General features: G+C 33.4%; 2 long non-coding RNA genes across 5 annotated transcripts in view; both read left to right on the forward strand.

The window, feature by feature from the left end:
- Positions 1-3,462, forward strand: part of LOC149798141 (uncharacterized) — a 230,332-nt gene extending 226,870 nt beyond the window's left edge. For both annotated transcript variants that reach the window (XR_016421974.1, XR_016421973.1), the window contains one exon: positions 2,631-3,462. This is a non-coding gene — a long non-coding RNA (uncharacterized LOC149798141). The remainder of the gene's footprint in view (positions 1-2,630) is intronic.
- An 11,756-nt stretch (positions 3,463-15,218) lies between these two features.
- On the forward strand, positions 15,219-24,995 carry LOC149798146 (uncharacterized). 3 transcript variants are annotated; one of them, XR_016421976.1, is made up of 4 exons: positions 15,219-15,794; positions 16,076-16,230; positions 18,361-20,213; positions 24,753-24,995. It is a non-coding gene; the product is annotated as an uncharacterized LOC149798146 (long non-coding RNA). The 3 variants fall into 3 exon arrangements; XR_016421977.1 differs by lacking the exon at positions 16,076-16,230; XR_016421975.1 differs by lacking the exon at positions 15,219-15,794 and having other exon boundaries at positions 15,802-16,230.
- The last annotated feature ends 2,935 nt before the right edge of the window (positions 24,996-27,930 follow it).

Here is a 27,930-nt window from a genome sequence, read left to right on the forward strand (position 1 = left end):
ATTTATGTTTTAGAAGAGTGAAGGCCAGTCATCCAATATCATTCAGTGCAAGGTATTTTTTTTTCCATAAACGAATAATTATAAATATAAACGTTTTAGGCAGGTATATTATAAATAAATATCATAATTACACCAACAGCCCCTGTGATCTGTACTGTAGTATAATACATGAAAGACCTCGAAATTACGTATCTCATGGAAGGGTGTAGTGAGTTGGAGCTTATCGCGTAGGTTGGATTTAAATTGAAATTCTTCAAATGAACTCGTGAGTAAACAGCTTTCTAACCAAATGGTGTAATAATTGATGATTTTTGTCTCTTTATATTTAACTAGTCGTTAACTAGAATGGGCAAGACCGCTCCAGTGGCCTAGGGGTTAGTGTCCATCTCGGATGCGGGAGGTCGCGGGTTCGAAGCCCGGCCGATTCATACCAGAGATTTGTAAGAAGGGTAGTAACAGCTGCCTCGCTAGACGCTCAGCATTAAGAGGTTAGTGTTAGGACTGGTCAGCCTGGTGTTAGGATTATGTGACTGGGTGGGATATATTTGTGGCATGATGCCCCAGTGCTAGACATCACAATAAACTGAATAATTCCTAAAGCTACGTTAAAACTCCAAAACATACACACTAGCATATGCTAATAGGTATATCATCACGCCATTGGGCACTGTTTTTCTTTGCCTCAGGCTCTATATTATTTGTATGTAAGTAAAAGCACACAACACCAGCCCCTTATTCAGTTTAAGAAATATCACGAATGGCTTAACGTTTGCATTAAACACCTAATATTATTGTAACACTTTGTGCTTATTTGCTTCTTTTTACTCAACAGGAATGATGTAGTTTATAATATTCTGTAAGCTTTAAATAATTCTGTACATTTCCATTATGTCGTAATGTACTCGCACAAATAATAGGGTTATTGTATCCTTTCATTTCAATATATTTCCACAATTGTCTTTAGTATGGGGGACATGGGTCAGTTATTTCCCCCTTAATATTCAAGGCAGCACTTGCAAATCTGGTTTACTTTGTCTATGTTCAACTGATACTCATGACTTTCTGAAAAGTGATTGTCGTGCCTCAATGAAAGAGTGAGTAACCTTTACTATAGACATTCCTTTAAAAAGGAATATCAGATTAATCAGTCACAGTGTGAATGTGGTATTGAAATTTGTTCAAATGACTGTATATGTCTGTATAATAGCTGGCCCCGAGTTAGTACTTTTATGTTGTCTTTGCTATGTTCATTAAATAAACTTTCTTGTATCATGCATTTTGTACCTTGGCATTTCATTGGTCTTAACTGCTGATATAACTTCCTGTCTGCAGCATGTTTTATGTATACATGCATGATACAAACCAGAAATCACATTATGGTAAATTATAGATACTGACATGGGTGAATTGTAATTACATTCTTTTTTGTTTTGTCCCATTTGTACCAAAACACCCACCATCATGTTGATATTGAAATTTACACCAAGTACAAATTATTATTATTATTATTATTATTATTATTAATACTATGGTGCTTCTATTATCTTTTCAGTAGTGGTGATGATAATAATATTATCATTATCGCAAATAATCTCAGTATTTGTATCATAATGGCACATGTATGTGTTTGTATTTGTCCCTCATTGCATATGCTTTGATATGGGGGGAGCGGGGCAGTAATACAAATTTCAGTCAGTAAAAGTCATTAAGTTTGTCAGGTTGGAGTTTTTTTAATGGCTTGATCACAAACAGTATAAATGCTTTGCAGAAATAATAAACGTTTTTGTAAAGTATTGTTATGGTATTTTGTGTTGTAATGTTTTTTTCACTGTTATGAAATGGGCCTGTGTGTAGGGATTTAGCCAGGTGACTTAAAGATATAATTTTTATTTGCACGAAAGTTGTGCATTATTTCATGATAAAATAAAATGTGTACATTCATTCAGGGCTGACATCAAAAGTTTATTTCCAAATGCTGTGCACATCGATGGCCCTTCATTTAAAAGCAGGGGCCCTGCCAAATTGATTCAAATTGGGCCCCACGTTTGATAAGGCCATTACTGCATTCATTGCAGAATGCAAAATATTAGGATACAATTTCCATTGGATTTTTCATTATTACCACTAGGAAATACACTGGGTTTATATTGTGCAAGGTGCAGCAATTTTGTGGGGTGGGTGGGGTGGGGTGGTCTTCTGTGCCCAAATACAGCCATAATTGCAATGTAAATACTATATACTGTTAGTTTCCAATCTTTTTGTATCAGGAAGAATTCCCAACTTTAGTATTCATTAAGGTTTTATTCCCAACTATCAACCTAGAAAATTGTTTGTGAAGTCCTAAAAGAAGTTGGCAGGATGTTCCTTGGTGACATAACCAAGTTGCTGTACATTATTTTAGGACAATTTTAAACACGTAAGAATTTATGCTTGCTATAGCAATTATTCATGCTGAATGATTGCACTATATGAGGCATCCTATGTTTTGTTTTATCTTTTGTATTGATTTTCATTGTTAGCAAAATGATTTTATTTTGTTTGCCTTTTTTTATTTTCTGTTACACTTTATTTTATCAATGAATAAAGACCACATTGATAATATAAACTGCACATTACTATTTGATTTGCAGAGAATTTGCTGGTGGAATTGTACAAGAACTAGATAAGAATGATGTAGAATGGAGAAAGAGAAGAAGGCTGCATCAAAAACAATATATCGGTAAAGTGAGTTACAGTGGACAGTATTGCAAATCTTTTTAACAAGTATTCACATAAATTGCATCCCATGCAAACATGAAATATTGCAATAAATTTGTTTCTTAAAAATGAAATCTCTTTAGATGGGTCACTTGATAATAGGGTATATTTGATTACTGTTAGCGTTAGATTATATGTGAAAAAGTCCTCCAATTATGATGTTACATCAGTTTGGTTGGGAAATCTATCTGTAATATAGGTCAATAAAAGAATATCATAATAAAGCAGAGTGATTGTCGGTTATTTGTTTTAAAAAATAAGGCTTTTCATACATGGTTTACATTAGTCTCATTTAGCATTTGTCCCATTTTTGTGTGTCACAATTATATTTTGAATTTTCAGGGAGTGTGTGACTTAGTCACGAAATGTAGCACATGGATATTTTACCTACTTATGACAGTTTGTCAATTGGTATTTTTCAACAGACAGTGCTATTTATATAGCTTGTTTAATTTATGGCATTTCTTCTCAGTACACCCCAAACCATTGTATAGGTAATTAATCAGAAAATTTGATGTTAGTATAAGCTTTTAAAATGGTTCAGTCTTATTCAGACATTTCCACTTCTAAAGCGTGGTTTCAGATGTTTTCACATTTTTATCAAGGACTGTATTTTGTATGTGTCTGGTACATTTTAATTTTGAAATGGTTTTTTATGGTCAGTGTACTTATCTCTTGCAGGGTCCAAACTTTATAAGGCATATTGGTTAGTAAAAAAACTGATTGCCATATAAAAAAATGTTATTACATGCATTCTGTGAGAGATGGCTTGCAGTTGAATGGCACAGCATTGTATGATATGTAACATTTCTTCCTGTCACATCATAGTTGATGTGGCATTTGTACAGTTCTAAAGAAAATTATTGGTAAAATTATTTCCTTCCTATATATTCTTGGTAAAAATATTCCTTTATAAAACAGGTTTTCCCACCATGCCATGTGATATGTGATTATAGATATTATACTTACAGCAAGAAAAATTAGCATTTTGTGAGACAAAGAAAGGAATTGTAACTATGTAACCTTTCAGGCATGGAATGTATCTTTTGCTGAATATATCTGACTGTTTGCTTCATTATAACGTGATTCTGCTTATAACACAATCGCAGCATGGCTCCCATTTTTTTAATATAAGGTGACCTCTCTTTTTAACACCTAAATACATGCTATCGGAAAAACCAATTATTCTTCTCTCTAGCAGATTTATATGATCAAGAAGTTAGTTAAAATTGATGACATTGAACTTTCAATGCACATTTTCTGTAGGGAAGTTTTTCAAAAAATTTGTTAACTCGATCCAGCTTATATTGTGATATTCTTTGGACCCGTGAGCAACGCATTATAAAGGGTTTTACCTGTATGTAATTATATATCAAATTTACAGAGTTATATATTGTCATACACCTAGTACATAATGTTGAAAACAGAAATGTCAAAGTTTGGGATATGATTGGAGTTTATATGATGTATACAGCTCTATCAGAATTTCATTTTCCCCCCTTCTTTGTAAGTCCAGTCTAGGGTCATGGTATGAATATATGGTGTTTTTCAAAAGTGGGAAAAAGATAGGGACAATGTTGCTATGCTGCACACTTTTAAGTCTTGAAATATACATGTTTCTTTATTTCAATATTTTCCTGATGTTATATTTCCTTTTTTCAGATGGGTATGATAAATTGACATCTTATGGTATTGGCATACATGGATGTATTGATAGGTATGTATGCATACATACATACATACATACATATGTACATACATAAAGCCACATTCAGTGGTTAGTGTGCCAGACTCAGGTCCATAAGGGGGTGGGTTTTGTATCTTACCATAGGACCAGTCTGTTCTTGGCAAGACACTTGACTCCAGTTGCCACAGCACTAAGTAACTGACCTTCGTTATTATACCTTAAAGCACCAAAACAAACGTAGCAGAGAAAATACATAAGTGGTTATGATCTGGCAGTCTCAAAGGTTTCTAAAGTTGTGACCCAGGTAACCCAATGGTCATATAAACAAATTAGCAATAGCAAACATTTAAAACTTAAAATTATATTAAGTTCTAGGTAGAACCTTAAGACCTATGATGGTTTAAAATTTTAAAACCAAAGGTACATTTTAGACCACTCATAAATCATGTCCCATAGTTAGCATATTGAACTGTGTTTTTATCTTGAACTGTTTGTAAGTTGCATGACACAGTGAACATACACATGCATATACCACACATACACGTACACAAGGACCTAAAATCTAATAACATCCATTGGGAAAACATCTTGATTTAAATAAATTTTATTTACAGTTGGACTAAAATGTAAACATAGTTATTTTATAAGACATTATTTTAGTAACAGATGTTTCCTATTTTAAGTGAAAGTGCAACATTAATGGGAAAGCTGAAGATTCTGCTGTGAATGTTTATGCAAATTTGTTCTATTCATTCTTCAGCTTTTTATTATTTCATTTCTGTTATGTACATACAGTTTATCTTGACAATGGATAAATTACCCCGCCTTGTGTGATACAATGTATTTTTAAGTAATCTTATTTTCAGTTTTTTGCAGAAGATAATATGGCCACATGCTGGAATAACTAATAGATGACCAGATATAGTTGCCTTGTACTTTGTCAATACAGTTGTTAAATCCCATGGTAAATGAAGACAATATCAACTCACATAATGCAAATTATAAAGTAATTACATGTTTATATATATTATTGTAATTGCAGTTAAAATGTTGAATAATTGGCATCTCAGTATTGTCAGTTTTTAAAATGAAATCTTGACAGGTATGTATTTGACTTGGAATTGTAAACTGAATAAATTTATTGCAGTGTTTATTATGTCTTCCTGTTCACACTCACGATTTTAAAGGTGGGTATACTTTTTTAATGACTGTTATATACACCCATACAAGGAAATTATATGCCAAAACAAAGTGTTACTGTAAAAATTGAATTACTTGAAGACCGTAAATGAGATATTCAAATGCAGGATTAACTGAGCTATGTCATCTCTTCTTGGACTATGGATGTAAGCAAAGCTAGATATAATTGGTTGATTGGTCAGTCATACATCTATTTGTTTGCAGGCCTGGTGTCACACATGTAAAGCTTACTATTTTGTACAAATCTTGCATTATCTCTGCTATAGTAACGGCTAAGAGGGGCAGATTTAGAACGTTTATGAACCATATCATATGAATGTTTTGCTCATCGATCTTAATTATTATTTCTTAATTGTCCTTGAAGCAAATACTGTATTGGCATTTGGTTTTGGTATTATAGGCAGTGTATCCCCTAGGGGTGGAAGACTGAGAGTCAAAAATCTCCTTGGTGTCAAAACTGGGGGTCAGACTGAGTAAAAAATAAACTTTGGTATCAAAACTGGGGGTCAAATTAAAAATTTGGGGGTCTCTGAAGCGCAAATGAGGGTGAAGGAAAATACTGATTATAGGGGAAAAAAGTATATTACTTACAAGTATTCTCATGGTGAACTAGTAATTTTCTCAGTGTCTTTTTGATAACAGAACAATGCTGTTGTACACTACACAATTTGTGCAACTACCACTATGTCACAAGTTTACATGACCAGTTTATGTGGTAAGTTGGATTCCAATAAAGTTGGTAAAAATTTAGTAAAATAACAAATCTTGTACATTTCCTGTACATTAGTAAAAATACAGACAGTATTTAAAGGCAAAAGAGAACTTTAACTTCCATCACAAAAGCCGATATAAATTATTAAATTTTGTATATGATGCTAATAATATTATACTAACCTACTTTTCAGGGTGTCCAGTAAAAGTGAGAGGCAATCCAGGCACTGGAAATGGCATAGTTGCTGCAGTGCAGATGGCCTTCTTAGCAATGAAAATGCCTTCATATATGGTGCATCACATGTAAACCAGGCAGGTTTTGAATTTGAATTTGAATTTGAAGGGTAATACAGGTCAGTTAGAAACCATTGCAAGTGCCCTTTTGTATATCTAGATATTGTATATATTGTTTAACTCTAATCACAATTGTAAGGGTCATATGTAAGCAAGATATTGCAAAGCTAACTTTTGTCCATGATTGTAGATTATCATCTGAGATGATATTTGTAAACATGTTTACCTGGCTTTGAGTTCAGAAAATTGTTTCGCCCATTAGAAAAAAATGTTCTCATTTGCCAGGTAGTTTGCTAAAAAGTAAAACTATAAAGTAAACAGACCTTACCTTGTTTACGAATTTGATGGGAAAAGGACCCACATCCTATATCTCTTATTGTCTTAGGTTTTTATATAAAGTTTGTGATCAATTTTATATAAAGGTTGTGATCAACAAAGTTAACAACATATTCCTATTGTAACATCTCTCAAGTGAAATCTGTCTTTTAGTTGTGTTCAGTTGTAATTTCACATGATTTATATACTTCATTTATTCACTGAAATAACAAAGTGCTTACAGATACTTTGGACTGTTTTAGGATTAGAGTGAATTCCTTCAAGGACATTCTAGATTATATCATTGTGATGGATAAGATTATCACATCGGTACATTTAAGACTGTTGGAACTACAGCACATTCAAGATTGGAATCAATTTGGAACACCACTGTAATTCATTTGGAACACCTTTTTTCCTTTTGGATCTGTGAGAGCTATTTGGGATATATTTCATAATGTAAGCTACTTTTAAATTTTCACATTATCTGTGAAAATAAAGTATTTGTTGAATTTTACTTGTTGGTATCACTTTTTTCTCTTTAAGATCTTTGAGGTATAATACCTCTAACTTCAGATCAGCATGCTCATCTGATTGAAAATAAGAGACTTTGCTCTGTAAGTGTTCTATATGTATGAAGTTATGAATGCAAGTACAATTAATGTGAATCCTTGTTATACTTTAATACCTTGTATGAGTTTCAAAAAATGAAAAGATGGCAGAAATTGGATTAATTAGTATAGCAGTTGCTTCCCGCTTCATTTTTGTCTTGTCCTAACCATATCTTTGGAGACACCCATTCGGGTCATCATCACAGACATCTGGGTCATTGCCATACCACATTTGGGTAATCATCACAAGTACATTTGGAACTCTGTCACACCACATTTGGGTCATCATCACATATACATTTGGGTTACCATCACATATAAATGTGGGCCATCATCACATATATACATTTGCGTCACAATCACATGTACATTTGGGTCAGTATTATTGTTTCAGGTCTGACGTTTGAAAAACCATTTATATATCTAATGTCTTGTGAGCATTGTCAAGCATAACATGTAATGAAAGAATACACTTTTCGGAATCCTTAGAAGTTAAAATATCATTGGTATGGATAGATTGGATGTAATACAATAGTTATTATTCTATGCATGTATTTTCTTTTTCCAGTGAACAGGATGATACAAGTTGTTCAAGTTAATTTGGCAAATTTCCTAAAATTGCCAGATTAAAACACCTGCAGTATTTGTTACATGTATGACACATGCACGAAATGAAAATATGCCAAACCACATAAACACAAAAATAGATCCCTTTTTCTTTCTTAAAAAAACCCCTTTGTTTCTCTAAATTTACATTTTCTTAAAAACATTTCTTCTATGATCACATCTGAGTCAACATTTTTAATAGACGTCAAAATACATGTACTCTGTATCACTATTCCAAGCTGTGTCTGCAGTTTGTATATGTACTGCTCATTCAGAAACATCTAAGAGACATGGTAGGACTGTGGAACATCAACAAAACATGGAGGATGTAGTTAATGGCATGGTACAAAATTTGCACCAAATGGGCTGAACTCTTTTCCGAATGATCTATTGTCATTTTGAAATATCAAGTTTGTGAAGGAAGGACACATTGATATCCATATCTCTTTTTAAAATATGGGCTTTTAGAAATAACAACCTATTATTCTGTTGACTGCCATTGGATAGCAAGTGTTAAATACTGATTTATGCTGCAAAAATAAAAGAGGCAACATCTTTTGAATGTTTTCATTTTGCATAATAAGCTCGTACTGTTTTATGTAGCCTGCACACTTGGTCGGCAAGCTCCCAATCAGTTGGAAGAATAAAATGATCCAGGTCATTTTAACTTTTGTTGGTTTGAGAAACTACACTTTCTTCTGACAAAGATAACTGCTGGTGTTCTCTGTGAAATAAGAGACTCGATAACTTGTTTGAATGGACGTGTAGAATTTGTTCATATGCTCTTCCTGGTGTCAATATTATTTCGTGTCCTAAAATTACAGGGTTTTTTTCTCTAAAATGTTGAATTAAAAATGAAGGGAATCTACTTACACCATACATGGTAATTTACAGCGGCTTTTCTACATTTATTATTTTTATATTGTAACCAAACAATGCATTTGAACCTGTTGTAAGCTGTTATTTCAAAGACTTTAAAGAATATGGTCTCTTAAGACAGGTTTATTTTAACAAGTCAGTTATAAGAAGCATTTTAAAAAAATGCTGCTCTATGTCAGGGATGGAATATATTCATGGTGAATGTGGCTGTTAATGCTGGTTTAACTACATCAATACAATTTAATCTTAATACAAATTTTTTTCAGGAGCAGAGAACTGTTAAGCACCAATGACAGAGGAAATTCAGGACCTGAAGGAACTGTGTCAAAATAATTATACAGAACTTGATCCAGATTTTGTTAGAATTATACAAGAAGCAACAGAGACTTATCAGATACCAAATGCAGCCGAAGACTTTTATACTACTAAAAACTTTGTTTTGTCAGAAGTGATTACAAAACTGTATCATCAGATGTAACAGAACAAATTAAATTGAATTATAATTATTATCCATACAGTTATTATCTTTACTACCATGACAAATAAAATGTTTGCTTTTTACATCATGTGCTTAAGAATGAATCTAATTATCAAATCACATCACTAGCATATACCAAGAAATTAAAAGCAAATATTGTACAATTATAATAACTATGGTCTTATGAATAATGACATTATGTTAAGGTAACAATAAATACAATTCGGAGAGAGGAGCTGAGAGAGTGAGATGCAAGAAAAAGTTTTTATTCTCGTACACAGTCCTCCCTACGTGATTGCCATATAATAAAATGTAATTTGTCATACAGAAAAACCAAGATAATCAAGCATGATTAAAGACTTGTAATGTCACATCTAAAGGCATTCATTAGTCTAAGCCAGTGTAATTGTCGTTTAATAATAAAGGCTGACTTAACGGGGAATACAAGTTCATCAGCTATTGACACAAGTGCAAGTAGAATCTACATCAGCCAATTTTTCTTTCATCAAAACAAATTAACACTTTTTGTCACAAGATTATATATAATAAGACTTCCCAGTAGATGTTGTCATTGCATCAAGCTCTTAAATATGCCAGAATGTTAATATTGACTTCATTACCGATACAAATACGATTGAAGAAGTATACAGGGCTCCCATGCTACTAGGAAATTTGGAAAAAGTTGGAAGAAATGATAATTTCTTTTCTGAACATGAAAATTCCTTGAAGTTTGCAAATGTTGATGAAAGTCAGGAAAGTTTGCAACTACTTGATGACAGAAACAATTACGTAATTGAGTTGTAACTGATTGTGAATTATATTTATTGAGTTCTGCCCAGAATATTCGGAGGTTGCAGTATGGATCATTAGGGTGGTTACCATAATTATAGTTGTTGAGTCAATCTTAACACTCACTGGATTAGATTAGAAGACTGGTTGTTTCACAGTCAGCTTGATATTGATATTTTGTCTGACATGAAAGGTTTGAAAACCAGTCTAGCATCACAAGACACCAACATGTTGTCAGCAAAGCGTAGCCGCATACCAGATGGCCTAGCAAACTTAATGCTGTTACCCCGAGGCATACCTACATGAAACCGATATGAAAATTATTTATTTTCTCAGAAAATGCAAGTATTAGAATAATTATGTCTTTACTCTGCTGAAAGATAAGATGAAACTATGGCGTTGATGAAATTTGACCTGATACTCACCATTTGCATTGCTAGTCGCATGGGTACACAAATATCACAACCAACATATTCATGACATCATAGGTCCAGTTGTCACATGATGTCAGTAATAACCCATTTCAGATGTAGAAACAAAAAAAAAATATGAAATGAAAAATAAAGTTGTAAACTGTTCGTAATAAAGAAACTACAATGAAAGAACACAGAATTCTGTATATATTTATTAAAAAAATAACTATGTTTTGTTGTATCATGTGACTACCTTGTTGACATGTGCTCTTTGCTTGATGAACTGTCCAGATTGCAGTGACAGCGACAGGTTTCTGGTTGTTTTCTCAACATAAATATATTCTTTCTGGTTCTTACAGAAGCTTTCTGACTTTCATTTAATATATTTTAATTTTTTTACATTAGATAGAAGCTTGTTGATGTCATCCGACTATTGGATTTCTGTTGTATTGTGAGATTTGTGGAATCATATAACTAGTAATGCAAATGCAGATAGTGAGTACCGGGTCAGGTTTTATCTGTGCTGTAGTCTTGTCTAGTCTGTCACGGATTAAGACATAATGATTATAATACTCTCCATTTCTGAGAAAATGAATCACCTTCCTATTGATTTCATACAGGTATGACTTGATGTGACATTGTTTCAAGTTTTCCAGGACCACTGGTGGGGTTCAAGTTAAATTTGTAGTCAAAATGTTGAATCTCTGATGGTAATTTTGGTGTTAAACTATGACACTGAACATGTGGCTCAAAGGATTGGTTTCAAATCCTTATCGGTCGCAGGAGAAATGTGAGATTGGTGTCCCTTGTAATGTGAGTATCACTACAGGTTTAGGTACTGCTCTTCTTTCTGTAATACTGCTCTGGTGGTCTAGTGGTTAGAGCGTCCGCCTGGGATGCGGGAGGTCGTGGGTTCGATCCCCGGCCGAGTCATACCTAAGACTTACAAAAATGGTACTAATAGCTGCCTCGCTTGACACTCAGCATTAAGAGGTTAGTGTTAGGACTGGTTGGCCTGGTGTCAGGATAATGTGACTGGGTGGGACATCATGCTACATGTCTGCGGCATGATGCCCCAGTGCTAGACATCACTATAAACTGCCACATAGCAGACATCGTAGCGATATGACTGAAAAAGTGTTAAAACTATGTTAAAAATCCAAATCACATCACATCTTTCTGTAATTGCAGTTTCATTTGTAACTCATATTTTTGTATCTGTCTCTCTCTTTTTCCTGCATTTGCATCTCCCTTTCTTTTTCCTGCATTTGTATTTTTCTTTCTTTTTCTTCCTTTTGCATTTGTCATTTCTTCTCCATTTCTTTCTCTTCTTTTTGAATTTGCATTTGTTTATCTCTTTCCTCTTTTTCAAGCTTTCTTAACTTTATTTTGTTCTTGAATTTTAATTTCAATTTCATAACTTGCAGGTTTGAGCTAGAGTCAAAGCACTTTTGTCCAAAATATTCTTCTCTACCAAATTTAAACCAAAATATTTTTTATTTCATGTTTTAACAAATATGGCTTTGCACAGGAAAGATATTGTCTGGAACGTTGGAGCAATTCGTCCTCTTTCAAAGACTGATTGTTCCTGGCTAGGATTTAAAGTACAATTCTCCACTTTAGTTTATATCGTAAAAGCTTGTTGGTTTTACTATGTAAAGTCAGAAATATTAGGGACTAAGATAACTTAAATTTCAAAACAATTTCAATTTCTCTGGAATTCATATCCACAGTTAGGCCCCAAGTTTCTGCTACATCTCAATGATTGCAAACTTAAGTAACAGAAAAGAAGCAAAAACAACAAATTTTATAAAACTTAACAGTTTAATTATCAAAGTTATAAATAAAAAATATGAAAGGAACATAAAGTATTATGAAGTGAATCCAAGCTAGTCCTTATACTGGTCTGTGAAAGTCCTAAATGATAGAAATGTTCCTCATAAATTTCAAAACCGGAATTGTACTGGTCCTCCAAGAACTTTGTAGTTGTCAAGATGGCGTTGTCCTGAATTCCTTCAATAACAGTTCCAGACTAATATTTATGTCCAAATAATGAGCGCTTTCTATTTACACTGAACAGTCCAAACAAATGTTTTTCCTGTCTAAAAATATCTAAACTTGCACAACACAAAATACGTCTATAGACTTAAAACTGGAATGCAATAATGTGAATGAACACAATAATGTGAATGACTCCAAACTTCGGAATGAAACAGTGCTTAATTTTCTGCTTGTATATAACATTTGTTGTGACAGTACTTCGCAATAGACCCCACGTGACAGCATACACTATTGATTTTGCGTCGAATTACCCAAAGTGAATATTATTCACATAACCTCGCGCATCCAATGGGAAGCCACAGAAGTATCGAAACACCGGTCTCATCAGTCACTGTTAAACTACACTGTATGCCATTTTAAGTCTTATTAAGATTATTATTACTAATTGTCAACACTGAACTAAAGGAGATTTTTGCTTAAGTGTGGCGTTCAAATATCCCGAAGACCAGACACCATGTAATTTTCTCAAGAAAGAAACCAAATGAACTGGAAATTACCTAGCTTAAGTTGGAAGATGGAGTAATACTTTAACTGCAATGATATTGAAATTTATGAAGAACTAAATTTAAGAACTGAAAAGTCCACCCTTACATTTTGTTACCAAATTTGCAAAAACACTGTTAACTGCGAAAATAAATGGGGTATCAGGGCTGATCAAATATTGTTTTCACATACTCGTCCAAGACAAATAGTTTCATAAAATTCACTTGTCTCACCTTACTTTTTACAAGTCCCAATAATGTAATCTCTTCCAAAGATTTGATAAAATGTATGCATTTTATTCCATAGATATAAGAAAGAAAATAATATACAACTTTATTTCCTAAAAGGATTTACATTTTTCACAAATATTGGTTGATGCTACACATTTCGCTGCTTAATGTGTATATGTTTTGCTACTGGAGATGGACTTCCTGCATGCCCTCATTTTTTCTGTTAATTCCATATGATTGAAAAAAATCTTTAGGTCTTTCTTAACATATTACATCAGATCTGCCCTCTCATGCACAAAGTGCATCTTCTAACTAAAAATACACTGGTTTAATTTCTAACCTATGCCAATTTCGGATATTCTTTACAATAACTGCAATCTTAGTAAATAAATTAAAGCCAACATTTTAACCATCCACTTCACATGAAATTATATTTATTGAAACTTTTTGTTTCCTTTGTAACTCTGTTGCCACTTTCAACCACATGCTGATAGTTACTTGCACTGTAATACCTCTACCAGTTAAGTTGTTCCGAGCACTTAAACATTAAGTTAAAGGCTGAATGGCTAAAAAAATTTATACTGTGCAAGGTGCATGTTCATATGTGAGCCATTAAACAAATTTGTGGGAGTCATCACACACCACTTAAGTGAGCGAATTCATGTAAAGTTTGTTCAAATGACACAATCACATTCCCAGGTAGGTTATCTGATGATCTGCTTATGACTGTGATAGTTCTTAACACCTGCTTTCAAACAATAAATTTTAACAGAAATACTGTATTTTATATTTTGATAAATGTCCAGTGATAGTTATAGATCTTTTCTTAGCAAGCTTTCATGATACTTTTGCTCATTATCCTGCCAAAGTGTCCTCAGTTTAAAAAATACCGCAATAACGTTCTTCCACCCCCACCCACCCATGAGATACTTAATTTAGACATCTGTCCAGTGTTGTAAAGATATATGAGAACTTTTTAGTCTAAGCAAAATATCTGCAGTATAAAAAAAAAAGTTAATATTCTTTACTAATGGAAAATACCTTGTTACAAATTCTGAAAACTACACTTCGCTCGATAACGGTAAAGGACACTGATGCGGATAAGATGATAGTATTCCGAATATGACAGCACGTGATTAAAATCTCGTTTATGAGTTTAAATCTCGTTCGGTTCGTTAGTTAAATTGGAGCTCAAGATTATCAGCGGCGTTACTATCGTAGGAGCTGGAAATAATAGCTAAGTAGATCTCGTTTTTGAGTTGAAATCTCGTTCGGTACTAAAGACGGAGATCAAAATTACAGCGGCGTTACTGTCGAAGGAGCCGGTGATTGTAGTTTGTAGACTGAGCTTCACGTGTTTCTGGAGCCATAAATTGGCGATTTTTATTAACGGAGCCGTAGATTAGAAGTGTTTTAGGAGCCGCTAATTGTAGAAGGAGCCGCTAATTGTTGTAGGAGCCGCTAATTGGAGTTCATATAAAAATATAGGGAAAGATTGTAATCACCGTCATTTTAGGAGCCGCTAATTGTTGTCGGAGCCGCTAATTGTTGCCTATATAATAATATAGGGAAAAATTGTGATCACCGCCGGGTACCTGCGGCTTTCCATATCCATAATCGTAGGAGCTGGAAATAATAGCTAAGTAGATCTCGTTTTTGAGTTGAAATCTCGTTCGAATCTCGTTCTATGGAAAGCCGCAGGTACCCGGCGGTGATCACAATTTTTCCCTATATTATTATATGGGCAACAATTAGCGGCTCCGATAACAATTAGCGGCTCCTAAAATGACGGTGATTACAATCTTTCCCTATATTTTCATAGGAGCTACAATTAGCGGCTCCTACAACAATTAGCGGCTCCTAAAACACTTTTAATCTACGGCTCCGTTAATAAAAATCACAATTTACGGCTCCAGAAACACGTGAAGCTCAGTCTACAAACTACAATCACCGGCTCCTTCGACAGTAACGCCGCTGTAATTTTGATCTCCGTCTTTACTACCGAACGAGATTCGAACGAGATTTCAACTCAAAAACGAGATCTACTAAGCTATTATTTCCAGCTCCTACGATAGTAACACCGCTGATAATCTTGAGCTCCAATTTAACTAACGAACCGAACGAGATTTAAACTCATAAACGAGATTTTAATCACGTGATGACATATTCGGAATAGCATCATCTTATCCGCATAAGTGTGTTGTATCTTAGAAGATGGAGAATTATCGATTTATGTTTTAGAAGAGTGAAGGCCAGTTATAAAATATCATTCGATGCAAGGTATTTTTTTTCCAATAAGCGAATAATTATAAATATAAACGTTTTAGGCAGGTATATTATAAATAAATATCATAATTACACCAACAGCCCCTGTGATCTGTACTGTAGTATAATGCATGAAAGACCTCGAAATTACGTATCTCATGGAAGGGTGTAGTGAGTTGGAGCTTATCGCGTAGGTTGGATTTAAATTGAAATTCTTCAAATGAACTCTTGAGTAAACAGCTTTCTAACCAAATGATGTAATAATTGATGATTTTTGTCTCTTTATATTTAACTAGTCGTTAACTAGAATGGGCAAGACCGCTCCAGTGGCCTAGGGGTTAGTGTCCATCTCGGATGCGGGAGGTCGCGGGTTCGAAGCCCGGCCGATTCATACCAGAGATTTGTAAGAAGGGTAGTAACAGCTGCCTCGCTAGACGCTCAGCATTAAGAGGTTAGTGTTAGGACTGGTCGGCCTGGTGTTAGGATTATGTGACTGGGTGGGATATATTTGTGGCATGATGCCCCAGTGCTAGACATCACAATAAACTGAACAACTCTTAAAGCTACGTTAAAACTCCAAAACATACACACTAGCATATGCTAATAGGTATATCATCATGCCATTGGGCACTGTTTTTCTTTGCCTCAGGCTCTATATTATTTGTATGTAAGTAAAAGCACACAACACCAGCCCCTTATTCAGTTTAAGAAATATCACGAATGGCTTAACTTTTGCATTAAACACCTAATATTATTGTAACACTTTGTGCTTATTTGCTTGTTTTTACTCAACAGGAATGATGTAGTTTATAATATTCTGTAAGCTTTAAATAATTCTGTACATTTCCATTATGTCGTAATGTACTCGCACAAATAATAGGGTTATTGTATCCTTTCATTTCAATATATTTCCACAATTGTCTTTAGTATGGGGGACATGGGTCAGTTATTTCCTCCTTAATATTCAAGGCAGCACTTGCAAATCTGGTTTACTTTGTCTATGTTCAACTGATACTCATGACTTTCTGAAAAGTGATTGTCGTGCCTCAATGAAAGAGTGAGTAACCTTTACTATAGACATTCCTTTAAAAAGGAATATCAGATTAATCAGTCACAGTGTGAATGTGGTATTGAAATTTGTTCAAATGACTGTATATGTCTGTATAATAGCTGGCCCTGAGTTAGTACTTTTATGTTGTCTTTGCTATGTTCATTAAATAAACTTTCTTGTATCATGCATTTTGTACCTTGGCATTTCATTGGTCTTAACTGCTGATATAACTTCCTGTCTGCAGCATGTTTTATGTATACATGCATGATACAAACCAGAAATCACATTATGGTAAATTATAGATATTGACATGGGTGAATTGTAATTACATTCTTTTTTTGTTTTGTCCCAGTTGTTCCAAAACAACCACCATCATGTTGATATTGAAATTTACACCAAGTACAAATTATTATTATTATTATTATTATTATTATTAATACTATGGTGCTTCTATTATCTTTTCAGTAGTGGTGATGATAATAATATTATCATTATCGCAAATAATCCCAGTATTTGTATCATAATGGCACATGTATGTTTGTATTTGTCCCTCATTGCATATGCTTTGATATGGGGGGAGCGGGGCAGTAATACAAATTTCAGTCAGTAAAAGTCATTAAGTTTGTCAGGTTGGAGTTTTTTTAATGGCTTGATCACAAACAGTATAAATGCTTTGCAGAAATAATAAATGTTTTTGTTAAGTATTGTTATGGTATTTTGTGTTGTAATGTTTTTTTCACTGTTATGAAATGGGCCTGTGTGTAGGGATTTAGCCAGGTGACTTAAAGATATAATTTTTATTTGCACGAAAGTTGTGCATTATTTCATGATAAAATAAAATGTGTACATTCATTCAGGGCTGACATCAAAAGTTTATTTCCAAATGCTGTGCACATCGATGGCCCTTCATTTAAAAGCAGGGGCCCTGCCAAATTGATTCAAATTGGGCCCCACGTTTGATAAGGCCATTACTGCATTCATTGCAGAATGCAAAATATTAGGATACAATTTCCATTGGATTTTTCATTATTACCACTAGGAAATACACTGGGTTTATATTGTGCAAGGTGCAGCAATTTTGTGGGGTGGGTGGTCTTCTGTGCCCAAATACAGCCATAATTGCAATGTAAATACTATATACTGTTAGTTTCCAATCTTTTTGTATCAGGAAGACTTCCCAACTTAAGTATTCATTAAGGTTTTATTCCCAACTATCAACCTAGAAAATTGTTTGTGAAGTCCTAAAAGAAGTTGGCAGGATGTTCCTTGGTGACATAACCAAGTTGCTGTACATTATTTTAGGACAGTAATAAACACGTAAGAATTTATGCTTGCTATAGCAATTATTCATGCTGAATGATTGCACTATATGAGGCTTCCTATGTTTTGTTTTATCTTTTGTATTGATTTTCATTGTTAGCGAAATGATTTTATTTTGTTTGCCTTTTTTATTTTCTGTTACACTTTATTTTATCAATGAATAAAGACCACATTGATAATATAAACTGCACATTGCTATTTGATTTGCAGAGAATTTGCTGATGGAATTGTACAAGAACTAGATAAGAATGATGTAGAATGGAGAAAGAGAAGAAGGCTGCATCAAAAACAATATATCGGTAAAGTGAGTTACAGTGGACAGTATTGCAAATCTTTTTAACAAGTATTCACATAAATTGCATCCCATGCAAACATGAAATATTGCAATAAATTTGTTTCTTAAAAATGAAATCTCTTTAGATGGGTCACTTGATAATAGGGTATATTTGATTACTGTTAGCGTTAGATTACATGTGAAAAAGTCCTCCAATTATGATGTTACATCAGTTTGGTTGGGAAATCTATCTGTAATATAGGTCAATAAAAGAGTATCATAATAAAGCAGAGTGATTGTCGGTTATTTGTTTTTAAAAAAAAGGCTTTTCATACATGGTTTACATTAGTCTCATTTAGCATTTGTCCCATTTTTGTGTGTCACAATTATATTTTGAATTTTCAGGGAGTGTGTGACTTAGTCATGAAATGTAGCACATGGATATTTTACCTACTTATGATAGTTTGTCAATTGGTATTTTTCAACACACAGTGCTATTTATATAGCTTGTTTAATTTATGGCATTTCTTCTCAGTACACCCCAAACCATTGTATAGGTAATTAATCAGAAAATTTGTTGTTAGTATAAGCTTTTAAAATGGTTCAGTCTTATTCAGACATTTCCATTTTAAAGCGTGGTTTCAGATGTTTTCACATTTTTATCAAGGATTGTATTTTGTATGTGTCTGGTACATTTTAATTTTGAAATGGTTTTTTATGGTCAGTGTACTTATCTCTTGCAGTGTCCAAACTATATAAGGCATATTGGTTAGTAAAAAAAATGATTGCCATATAAAAAAAATGTTATTACATGCATTCTGTGAGAGATGGCTTGCAGTTGAATGGCACAGCATTGTATGATATGTAACATTTCTTCCTGTCACATCATAGTTGATGTGGCATTTGTACAGTTCTAAAGAAAATTATTGGTAAAATTATTTCCTTCCTATATATTCTTGGTAAAAATATTCCTTTATAAAACAGGTTTTCCCACCATGCCATGTGATATGTGATTATAGATGTTATACTTACAGCAAGAAAAATTAGCATTTTGTGAGACAAAGAAAGGAATTGTAACTATGTAACCTTTCAGGCATGGAATGTATCTTTTGCTGAATATATCTGACTGTTTGCTTCATTATAACGTGATTCTGCTTATAACACGATCGCAGCATGGCTCCCATTTTTTTAATATAAGGTGACCTCTCTTTTTAACACCTAAATACATGCTATCGGAAAAACCAATTATTCTTATCCCTAGCAGATTTATATGATCAAGAGGTTAGTTAAAATTGATGACATTGAACTTTCAATGCACATTTTCTGTAGGGAAGTTTTTCAAAAAATTTGTTAACTCGATCCAGCTTATATTGTGATGTTATTCTTTGGACCCGTGAGCAACGCATTATAAAGGGTTTTACCTGTATGTAATTATATATCAAATTTACAGAGTTATATATTGTCATACACCTAGTACATAATGTTGAAAACAGAAATGTCAAAGTTTGGGATATGATTGGAGTTTATATGATGTATACAGCTCTATCAGAATTTCATTTTCCCCCCTTCTTTGTAAGTCCAGTCTAGGGTCATGGGTATGAATATATGGCGTTTTTCAAAAGTGGGGAAAAGATAGGGACAATGTTGCTATGCTGCATACTTTTAAGTCTTGAAATATACATGTTTCTTTATTTCAATATTTTCCTAATGTGATGTTATATTTCCTTTTTTCAGATGGGTATGATAAATTGACATCTTATGGTATTGGCATACATGGATGTATTGATAGGTATGTATGCATACATACATACATACATACATACGTACATACATAAAGCCACATTCAGTGGTTAGTGTGCCAGACTCAGGTCCATAAGGGGGTGGGTTTTGTATCTTACCATAGGACCAGTCTGTTCTTGGCAAGACACTTGACTCCAGTTGCCACAGCACTAAGTAACTGACCTTCGTTATTATACCTTAAAGCACCAAAACAAAAGTAGCAGAGAAAATACATAAGTGGTTATGATCTGGCAGTCTCAAAGGTTTCTAAAGTTGTGACCCAGGTAACCCAATGGTCATATAAACAAATTAGCAATAGCAAACATTTAAAACTTAAAATTATATTAAGTTCTAGGTAGAACCTTTAAGACCTATGATGGTTTAAAATTTCAAAACCAAAGGTACATTTTACACCACTCATAAATCATGTACCATAGTTAGCATATTGAACTGTGTTTTTATCTTGAACTGTTTGTAAGTTGCATGACACAGTGAACATACACATGCATACACCACACATACACATACACAAGGACCTAAAACATCCATTGGGAAGACATCTTGATTTAAATAAATTTTATTTACAGTTGGACTAAAATGTAAAAATAGTTATTTTATAAGACATTATTTTAGTAACAGATGTTTCCTATTTTAAGTGAAAGTGCAACATTAATGGGAAAGCTGAAGATTCTGCTGTGAATGTTTATGCAAATTTGTTCTATTCATTCTTCAGCTTTTATTATATTTCATTTCTGTTATGTACATACAGTTTATCTTGACAATGGATAAATTACCCCGCCATGTGTGATACAGTGTATTTTTAAGTAATCTTATTTTCAGTTTTTTGCAGAAGATAATATGGCTACATGCTGGAATAACTAATAGATGACCAGATATAGTTGCCTTGTACTTTGTCAATACAGTTGTTAAATCCCATGGTAAATGAAGACAATATCAACTCACATAATGCAAATTATAAAGTAATTACATGTTTATATATATTATTGTAATTGCAGTTAAAATGTTGAATAATTGGCATCTCAGTATTGTCATTTTTTAAAATGAAATCTTGACAGGTATGTATTTGACTTGGAATTGTAAACTGAATAAATTTATTGCAGTGTTTATTATGTCTTCCTGTTCACACTCACGATTTTAAAGGTGGGTATACTTTTTTATTGACTGTTTTATACACCCATACAAGGAAATTATATGCCAAAACAAAGTGTTACTGTAAAAATTGAATTACTTGAAGACAGTAAATGAGATATTCAAATGCAGGATTAACTGAGCTATGTCATCTCTTCTTGGACTATGGATGTAAGCAAAGCTAGATATAATTGGTTGATTGGTCAGTCATACATCTATTTGTTTGCAGGCCTGGTGTCACACATGTAAAGCTTACTATTTTGTACAAATCTTGCATTATCTCTGCTATAGTAACGGCTAAGAGGGGCAGATTTAGAACGTTTATGAACCATATCATATGAATGTTTTGCTCATCAATCTTAATTATTATTTCTTAATTGTCCTTGAAGCAAATACTGTATTGGCATTTGGTTTTGGTATTATACGCAGTGTATCCCCTAGGGGTGCAAGACTGAGAGTCAAAAATCTCCTTGGTGTCAAAACTGGGGGTCAGACTGAGTAAAAAATAAACTTTGGTATCAAAACTGGGGGTCAAATTAAAAATTTGGGGGTCTCTGAAGCTCAAATGAGGGTGAAGGAAAATACTGATTATAGGGGAAAAAAGTATATTACTTACAGTATTCTCATGGTGAACTAGTAATTTTCTCAGTGTCTTTTTGATAACAGAACAATGCTGTTGTACACTACACAATTTGTGCAACTACCACTATGTCACAAGTTTACATGACCAATTTATGTGGTAAGTTGGATTCCAATAAAGTTTGTAAAAATTTAGTAAAATAACAAATCTTGTACATTTCCTGTACATTAGTAAAAATACAGACAGTATTTAAAGGCAAAAGAGAACTTTAACTTCCCTCACAAAAGCCGATATAAATTATTATAAATTTTGTATATGATGCTCCAGGCACTGGAAATGGCATAGTTGCTGCAGTGCAGATGGCCTTCTTAGCAATGAAAATGCCTTCATATATGGTGCATCACATGTAAACCAGGCAGGTTTTGAATTGAAAGAAGGGTAATACAGGTCAGTTAGAAACCATTGCAAGTGTCCTTTTGTATATCTATATATTGTATATATTGTTTAACTCTTGTCCACGATTGTAAGGGTCATATGTAAGCAAGATATTGCAAAGCTAACTTTTGTCCATGATTGTAGATTATCATCTGAGATGATATTTGTAAACATGTTTACCTGGCTTTGAGTTCAGAAAATTGTTTCGTCCATTAGAAAAAAATGTTCTCATTTGCCAGGTAGTTTGCTAAAAAGTAAAACTATAAAGTAAACAGACCTTACCTTGTTTACAAATTTGATGGGAAAAGGACCCACATCCTATATCTCTTATTGTCTTAGGTTTTTATATAAAGTTTGTGATCAATTTTATATAAAGGTTGTGATCAACATAGTTAACAACATATTCCTATTGTAACATCTCTCAAGTGAAATCTATCTTTTAGTTGTGTTCAGTTGTAATTTCACACGATATACTTCATTTATTCACTGAAATAACAAAGTGCTTACGGATACTTTTGGACTGTTTTAGGATTAGAGTGAATTCCTTCAAGGACATTCTAGATTATATCATTGTGATGGATAAGATTATCACATCGGCACATTTAAGACTGTTGGAACTACAGCACATTCAAGATTGGAATCAATTTGGAACACCACTGTAATTCATTTGGAACACCTTTTTTCCTTTTGGATCTGTGAGAGCTATTTGGGATATATTTCATAATGTAAGCTACTTTTAAATTTTCACATTATCTGTGAAAATAAAGTATTTGTTGAATTTTACTTGTTGGTTTCACTTTTTTCTCTTTAAGATCTTTGAGGTATAATACCTCTAACTTCAGATCAGCATGCTCATCTGATTGAAAATAAGAGACTTTGCTCTGTAAGTGTTCTATATGTATGAAGTTATGAATGCAAGTACAATTAATATGAATCCTTGTTATACTTTAATACCTTGTATGAGTTTCAAAAAATGAAAAGATGGCAGAAATTGGATTAATTAGTATAGCAGTTGCTTTCCGCTTCATTTTTGTCTTGTCCTAACCATATCTTTGGAGACACCCATTCGGGTCATCATCACATACATCTGGGTCATTGCCATACCACATTTGGGTAATCATCACAAGTACATTTGGAACTCTGTCACACCACATTTGGGTCATCATCACATATACATTTGGGTCACCATCACATATAAATTTGGGTCACCATCACATATACATTTGGGTTACCATCACATATAAATGTGGGCCACCATCACATATAAATGTGGGCCATCATCACATATATACATTTGCGTCACAATCACATGTACATTTGGGTCAGTATTATTGTTTCAGGTCCGACGTTTGAAAAACCATTTATATATCTAATGTCTTGTGAGCATTGTCAAGCATAACATGTAATGAAAGATACACTTTTTGGAATCCTTAGAAGTTAAAATATCATCGGTATGGATAGATTGGATGTAATACAATAGTTATTATTTTATGCATGTATTTTCTTTTTCCAGTGAACAGGATGATACAAGTTGTTCAAGTTAATTTGGCAAATTTCCTAAAATTGCCAGATTAAAACACCTGCAGTATTTGTTACATGTATGACACATGCACGAAATGAAAATATGCCAAACCACATAAACACAAAATAGAGATCCCTTTTCCTTTCTTAAAAAAAACCCTTTGTTTCTCTAAATGTACATTTTCTTAAAAACATTTCTTCTATGATCACATCTGAGTCATCATTTTTAATAGACGTCAAAATACATGTACTCTGTATCACTATTCCAAGCTGTGTCTGAATGTTTTCATTTTGCATAATAAGCTCGTACTGTTTTATGTAGCCTGCACACTTGGTCGGCAAGCTCCAAAACAGTTGGAAGAATAAAATGATCCAGGTCATTTTAACTTTTGTTGGTTTGAGAAACTACACTTTCTTCTGACAAAGATAACTGCTGGTGTTCTCTGTAAAATAAGAGACTTGATAACTTGTTTGAATGGACTTGTAGAATTTGTTCATATGCTCCTCCTGGTGTCAATATTATTTCGTGTACTAAAATTACAGGTTTTTTTTCTCTAAAATGTTGAATTAAAAATGAAGGGAATCTACTTACACCATACATGGTAATTTACAGCAGCTTTTCTACATTTATTATTTTTATATTGTAACCAAACAATGCATTTGAACCTGTTGTAAGCTGTTATTTCAAAGACTTTAAAGAATATGGTCTCTTAAGACAGGTTTATTTTAACAAGTCAGTTATAAGAAGCATTTTAAAAAAATGCTGCTCTATGTCAGGGATGGAATATATTCATGGTGAATGTGGCTGTTAATGCTGGTTTAACTACATCAATACAATTTAATCTTAATACAAATTTTTTTCAGGAGCAGAGAACTGTTAAGCACCAATGACAGAGGAAATTCAGGACCTGAAGGAACTGTGTCAAAATAATTATACAGAACTTGATCCAGATTTTGTTAGAATTATACAAGAAGCAACAGAGACTTATCAGATACCAAATGCAGCCGAAGACTTTTATACTACTAAAAACTTTGTTTTGTCAGAAGTGATTACAAAACTGTATCATCAGATGTAACAGAACAAATTAAATTGAATTATTATTATTATCCATACAGTTATTATCTTTACTACCATGACAAATAAAATGTTTGCTTTTTACATCATGTGCTTAAGAATGAATCTAATTATCAAATCACATCACTAGCATATACCAAGAAATTAAAAGCAAATATTGTACAATTATAATAACTATGGTCTTATGAATAATGACATTATGTTAAGGTAACAATAAATACAATTCGGAGAGAGGAGCTGAGAGAGTGAGATGCAAGAAAAAGTTTTTATTCTTGCACACAGTCCTCCCTACGTGATTGCCATATAATAAAATGTAATTTGTCATACAGAAAAACCAAGATAATCAAGCATGATTAAAGACTTGTAATGTCACATCTAAAGGCATTCATTAGTCTAAGCCATTGTAATTGTCGTTTAATAATAAAGGCTGACTTAACGGGGAATACAGGTTCATCAGCTATTGACACAAGTGCAAGTACAATCTACATCAGCCAATTTTTCTTTCATCAAAACAAATTAACACTTTTTGTCACAAGATCATATATAATAAGACTTTCAAGTAACACTTGATCTTGTCATTGCATCAAGCTCTTAAATATGAAGGAATATTAATATTGACTTCATTACCGATACATATACAATTGAAGAAGTATACAGGGCTCCCATGCTACTAGGAAATTTGGAAAAAGTTGGAAAAAATGATAATTTCTTTTCTGAACATGAAAATTCCTTGAAGTTTGCAAATGTTGATGAAAGTCAGGAAAGTTTGCAGCTACTTGATGACAGAAACAATTACGTAATTGAGTTGTAACTGATTGTGAATTATATTTATTGAGTTCTGCCCCGAATATTCGGAGGTTGCAGTATGGATCATTAGGGTGGTTACCATAATTATAGTTGTTGAGTCAATCTTAACACTCACTGGATTAGATTAGAAGACTGGTTGTTTCACAGTCAGCTTGATATTGATATTTTTTCTGACATGAAAGGTTTGAAAACCAGTCTAGCATCACAAGACACCAACATGTTGTCGGCAAATCGTAGCCGCATACCAGATGGCCTAGCAAACTTAATGCTGTTACCCCGAGGCATACCTACACGAAACCGATATGAAAATTATTTATTTTCTCAGAAAATGCAAGTATTAGAATAATTATGTCTTTACTCTGCTGAAAGATAAGATAAACTATGGCGTTGATGAAATTTGACCTGATACTCACCATTTGCATTGCTAGTCGCATGGGTACACAAATATCACAACCAACATATTCATGACATCATAGGTCCAGTTGTCACATGATGTCAGTAATAACCCATTTCAGATGTAGAAACAAAAAAAAAATATGAAATGAAAAATAAAGTTGTAAACTGTTTGTAATAAAGAAACTACAATGAAAGAACACAGAATTCTGTATATATTTATTAAAAAAATAACTTTTGTTGTATCATGTGACTACCTTGTTGACGTGCTCTTTGCTTGATGAACTGTCCAGATTGCAGTGACAGCGACAGGTTTCTGGTTGTTTTCTCAACATAAACATATTCTTTCTGGTTCTTACAGAAGCTTTCTGACTTTCATTTAATATATTTTAATTTTTTTACATTAGATAGAAGCTTGTTGATGTCATCCGACTATTGGATTTCTGTTGTATTGTGAGATTTGTGGAATCATATAACTAGTAATGCAAATGCAGATAGTGAGTACCGGGTCAGGTTCTATCTGTGCTGTAGTTTTGTCTAGTCTGTCACGGATTAAGACATAATGATTATAATACTCTCCATTTCTGAGAAAATGAATCGCCTTCCTATTGATTTCATACAGGTATGACTTGATGTGACATTGTTTCAAGTTTTCCAGGACCACTGGTGGGGTTCAAGTTAAATTTGTAGTCAAAATGTTGAATCTCTGATGGTAATTTTGGTGTTAAACTATGACACTGAACATGTGGCTCAAAGGATTGGTTTCAAATCCTTATCGGTCACAGGAGAAATGTGAGATTGTTGTCCCTTGTAATGTAAGTATCACTACAGGTTTAGGTACTGCTCTTCTTTCTGTAATACTGCTCTGGTGGTCTAGTGGTTAGAGCGTCTGCCTGGGATGTGGGAGGTCGTGGGTTCGATCCCCGGCCGAGTCATACCTAAGACTTACAAAAATGGTACTAATAGCTGCCTCGCTTGACACTCAGCATTAAGAGGTTAGTGTTAGGACTGGTCAGCCTCGTGTCAGGATAATGTGACTGGGTGGGACATCATGCTACATGTCTGCGGCATGATGCCCCAGTGCTAGACATCACTATAAACTGCCACATAGCAGACATCGTAGCGATATGACTGAAAAATTGTTAAAACTATGTTAAAAATCCAAATCACATCACATCTTTCTGTAATTGCAGTTTCATTTGTAACTCATATTTTTGTATCTGTCTCTCTCTTTTTCCTGCATTTGCATCTCCCTTTCTTTTTCCTGTATTTGTATTTTTATTTCTTTTCTTCCTTTTGCATTTGTCATTTCTTCTCCATTTCTTTCTCTTCTTTTTGAATTTGCATTTGTTTATCTCTTTCCTCTTTTTCAAGCTTTCTTAACTTTATTTTGTTCTTGAATTTTAATTTCAATTTCATAACTTGCAGGTTTGAGCCAGAGTCAAAGCACTTTTGTCCAAAATATTCTTCTTTACCAAATTTAAACCAAAATATTTTTTATTTCATGTTTTAACAAATATGGCTTTGCACAGGAAAGATATTGTCTGGAACGTTGGAGCAATTCGTCCTCTTTCAAAGACTGATTGTTCCTGGCTAGGATTTAAAGTACAATTCTCCACTTTAGTTTATATCGTTAAAGCTTGTTGGTTTCACTATGTAAAGTCAGAAATATTAGGGACTAAGATAACTTAAATTTCAAAACAATTTCAATTTCTGTGAAATTCATATCCCCAGTTAGCCCCCAAGTTTCTGTTACGTCTCAATGAT

This window comes from Sinohyriopsis cumingii, chromosome 6 (assembly GCF_028554795.1).
Source record: "Sinohyriopsis cumingii isolate HCF-2022 chromosome 6, ASM2855479v2, whole genome shotgun sequence".
NCBI lineage: Eukaryota > Metazoa > Mollusca > Bivalvia > Unionida > Unionidae > Sinohyriopsis > Sinohyriopsis cumingii.